This window comes from Macaca fascicularis, chromosome 3, assembly GCF_037993035.2.
Source record: "Macaca fascicularis isolate 582-1 chromosome 3, T2T-MFA8v1.1".
NCBI classification, from domain to species: Eukaryota; Metazoa; Chordata; class Mammalia; order Primates; family Cercopithecidae; genus Macaca; species Macaca fascicularis.
The window spans coordinates 87538274-87543419 of NC_088377.1; positions in this window are offsets into that span (position 1 = coordinate 87538274).

Sequence of the window (5146 nt, forward strand, 5' to 3'; positions counted from 1 at the left end):
GCATGACTTGGAATCCTGGTTTTGTCATTCTCATAGCCACCTGTGCAAGATAGTGGCCATAGATGTATCCTGAAGTATAAGTCACCATATAGGTTCTGTATGACCCCACAACTCAGGCAGAAACAGCTAATTGATCTATGGAAGGGTCACAAAATCTGCAGATGTTACAGCACAGTAAGCTTTGGAATCAGACCAGCAGGGTAAGTATTTTACTAGGTCTAAGTCCCAGCCTGAGTTTTATTTTCTGTCTAAGGGGGCTAATACTTAACACATTGCCTGGCCCATGGTACATGATTAATAATTTATGGTCATCAGCATTATCATCTTCATCACTGTTGTCATTTTTCATGTCAAAAGTTGGAAGTATTGATGTGAGCAATCTGTCCCATGGAGTCTTTGATGAGCAAGTTGTGATAGTGCTGGAGAACTTGCACAAGAATATTCATCAAAAAACTCTTATGCTCACCCTGTGATTGGTAGATAGAGGATAATTGAATATTGGGTGGTCTTTTAGCTCCCAACCATTTTAGTCTTTATATGGTCCAGCTGCATGTTTGTGGCAAAGTTCTTTGAGTCCTAGTCATACATCAGTTTCTCTCTTCCTCATTTCCTTATATATATAACTCTACACACAATACCCTCATCCCCCCATTAATTGCTTAACCCCAAGGGAATCTCTGAACTGACCTGTTCTTGCCAGTGCTCTTTGGCTATGGAAAATTCCCTTTTCTGCCCTGGATTTTTTTTTCTTACATATAAAATTAGAATATCATTATGTACTTATTTCTTTGGAAATGGCTGATTTGACAGGCAGGTCAGTATGTGCAAATTAAATATATGTTGAGTATGTTGGATATTCTATGTAAATTTTTCTCATCTTTTTAATCTTTATATGTGTTTTCTTAGTTATTTCTCTCTTCAGTGTCCCTGGGTACATTTTCATCCAATTTTATTTTCCTTTGGGTACCTTGTAATTTTGGCTTCATGTCTTCATTTCTGGGAGCACAGGCCATGGGGGTAAAAAAAAAGAGGAGTGAATGAAAAGGAGCAAGAGTTCAAAAGAGAGAAACACAGATAAAGTTCATCAGGCAGTCATTTCCTCTTTTTTCATCTCAACTTTTTATTTATGCCAGAAAAGGGAACTCTTTAGAAAGGGTGGGGTTGCTTCTGCATTATTTGTTGATGTGGTCACATATTAAGTCAATCCCATTTAAAGTCTGTAAACTCCTAGATTGCTTCATCACATATGCCTTGAATGAACAATCATTTCTCTGAAGACCATATCAAAGGTAGAAAAAGAGCAAAAGAAGGAGGAATGAGAACTGCAGTCATCAAAAAGTTATTGGAAGGCGTGTCAAACTCGAAACCAGATGAAACCAGAAATCATAGCTACAGTGTCTTGACTTTGCTATGTGCTTTACAGCTACAAAACATTTTTCCATAAATCATCCCTGTCAATACCTCTCTGAAAGAGGTAGGAATGAATGTTATTAACATAATTATAAATATAGGAAAACTCAAATTTAGAGAAGTGAGGATTTACCTGAAGGTCACAAGGTAGAAGGTAAAATTGTGGCTAGACTCTAGATGATCTGGCCCCTCAAGGGGGGCTTTTTCCATAAGGAGGTATACTTAAATACAGGATGACATGAACAATGAACAATCTTGATCCCTCTTTGTACTTTGTAACATTATCCAGTTCCTGAAATAAGACAAAAACTATATTCAATAAGAACAAAAATAAACTTTTTCACTCCTGAAACTGATAATGTCAGTATGATTTGATTTGTTCATTTTTAAATGAACACTGTGATTGCAAGGATAATGATGAAAGCCAACCTAAACATATAGTTTTATGACTTATGGTAACCTGGGTACTGTTCATACTATTTACCACCAGTATAGTGATCAGCCACTTCCCTAAACCACACAAGAATCTGTAGGTCAAACAGGTGGTCATATGACATAGAGAGTAGTGTATTTCTATAGCTCTCACTTCTACCTACAATTAACGTTGTAGGACTTTAATATGCCCCTACAAGACATGGACCCTCTGTTCCTAATAATTTGGAGAATATCCTTGATGTACCCACAAGTGTTTCCTCTTAGCTACCCCAGAGAAGTCACCATTTTCTTTTGGTTTTTCTGTGATCTACTCTTTGGGTCTCTCATCCCTATGAAGCAGGCAACGTCCACCAGGGGCGCTAGACTTTGGATGCAAGACAAAGGTGTCCCAGCTCATGGTGATGCTTCTGCAAGTCTGTTTTTGGTTACTGAGGTTTGCTCTCTAGGGCACTGGTATCCAACTGCCTGGAAGTGCTGCCAGGAGCTCCAAAGGGCACAAAAAGCCTAATGTGGTTGAGTCTATCTCCTTGAACTTTGTGCTGCAAGGTTCCCAAGTAAAATTTCCGGATGCTCTCAAAATCTTCCAGAGATTCAAGTCAAACAGTTCTTTCTGTTTTTGCTCACAGGCACATTCTGTGCAGCCCAGGAATGAGTCCCTGGGGACTGGGCTAGAGGCGTTTTCAGGCCAGATAAATAACTATCCACTGGTGCTCAAATCACCCCTCTCACTGATGGTGAGAGAGCTTTCCTCCAAGCCCTTTTCTCTCCCCATGGTCAGTTCTTTGCCAGGAAGCTCCTCAGATTCTCATACAAATACCCTCTTGGAGGCCCCACTTCCCCAGCTGTGTTTTTTACTTTTCTCCTCCTTCAGAGGAGACCGTCATTTTATTTGGGAATTGTTGAATCCTAAAGTGAATGCAGATTCATCTCATGCTGGACCTTTGAACCAAAATATTTTTACATAGTGAAATTTATATAATTGTCTCATCCCTCCTTTTCAGTAACTTCCTATTAACAGCTATCAAGTTATCAGAGTTATCATCATTTATCCCCCTCACTTATTAAAAAAATTAAGTTTTTGCTACCCCTGAAATTTCAGCCTAGGGAGTTCAGTGGTTAGTGTATGACTACACTAGGGGAACAAAAGGCACCTTTCCAATTAGAGTTAATAGTGGGATAACTTCAGACACACAAAGGGAGAAAAAGGCACTTATGAGTCATGGTGAGTTCAAAAGGAAAGTGTTGAGGTGGAATCACAAAGCATCATGGGAAGTGCTATTCAAGCTACCATGTCAAAAAGCCTGATTAACAGCAGGTCCAAGTCGGCCTGATCACCAGGGAGTCTTACTGATAAAATTATTTCCCCTCCAGAGAGAATCTTCCTGAGCTGAATAAATGTTTCACTTCTGAATAGGATTCATAAAAAGGCAGGGGGATGGTGGTGGCAAGAAAAAAGAGCCATATTCATTGACTGATCTGAAATGTGTGACCTGAAATTGTTTATCAGTCTTCACGTCTTAAATGAAATAGAAATTTATGCTTGTTTTAAGTAACTGGAGTGCCAAAATTTCAAGTTACTCTGCACATATATGTAATTAATAATGCTCTAATATGGAAAAGTAATAGAAAAGGCAATAGAAAAGGTAATTTTAGATTATTTAAAGTATTTGATTGATTTTCATTTTTAGTATTAATATTTTCAGTAAACATGTTGATTAATCCTTTTATTCGTGAAGTTTTACACAGCTTAATTTTTGTAGTACTTAGACATTAGTTTGAGTTTCTCATTATAAATGTTTCTTTTCTCTTAGGTCCATTTGTTTTACTATTTTTGTATTACCTTATCTCTTTTAAACAAGCTTTCATTTTTTTCTTCCATATGAAACAAGCAAACAGTGTGCAGTCTATATAGGAAATGATGCAAACCACAGGGAAAAATGTACAGTGAGGAAGAAGCCTATTTGTGTGCAACATAGGAGCACTATTATTTAAGAAGTAATATGCTGTTCCTGAATACTATAAATATGTCATCACTCTAATGAAATGATAATGAGGCATTTGTGACTACATATTTGTTACCATGGTTACAAACGATGACATCATAAACACAAATGACTGACATAATTTTAGCAGTATCTGGACAATGAAGAAAGAAGTCTCATATATATCTAATTACTTCTGACTACAACAGCTGAAATAGCATTCATGATATTAAATGCAGCGAAGTTATTTAGAAAGAAATATAATGATAGTGAATGGTGTAGGTAAAATAAGGGACCTTCTCAAGTCTTTATGAAATGTGAAATTCCTCTACAGAGACGTGCTGTCTTACATAAATAGAAATTTTGCAGTGAAATCCAAGTAGAAACTTCAGCTGGTCTTATGTGACACCTAAGTTTAAGGATTGTTTAGAGAAAGAACTGGAAATATTGGGCAGAGGCTGGAAAGATTGCTGTGAGTTAGGGAGGAGAGCAGATGATGTGCTTTGCAGCCATCAGAGAGTTGTGCAACTCGGGGGATGGCCAATGTGGCCCGGTCCCACAGAGGGCAGTAGGTTATAGAGATATGGTGGACTCTGGCTGAAAGGAGAATATGTTTCAGCAAAGGAGTTGGAGAAAAGACAAAGAGCTACACAGCAAGAGAATGGAGTGGAAATGGGTATGAACCTCGGCTGGGCCTCATCTCTTTTTGGTGTCTAAGAATTCATATCAAACACTGATATTGGAATTTTCTGGATCATTAGCCCCTTATTCCTAGTGCAAGGTCATCTGGCCTCTCTTCAAAATCTTCACCAGTTATTTCTCAAACTCTCAGAGAGAGTGTCACCTAATCTCAGGAATAAATATGCTCTTGTTTTTCTAGAAACTCCAAAAGGTCCCAAATAGTTCAAAGTAAGGATAGGTATTATGCCACCTTATGTCACCCATCACTTTCCCTTTGGTCTCCCTAGCACCCTTGTATAGACTTCTCCCAATGTACTCTAGGAAAAAAAAACCCATCATACATATCAACTCCTGTCTAGAAACCCAAGCCCTGGGGAGTAAGGGTATTGGGGTGGGGGTTGGCCTTGGTCCCAGGAACTCAAGTTTTATTTAAGCACAGCTGGCTCATGGCTGAACTCCATGGTTACTTTGGTATTTCATGCTTCATCATGAAAGCAACTGATTGCTTTCCTAGGTCCAAGTCCTTATGTGAAATTTGCTATTCTTTTTTATTCCACCCCGTCTAAGTTTAGAGTTATGGTCATTCATTCTTGGAAAGCACAATATTTTTCTTTCTCGGTCCTAGATTGAAGCAACCA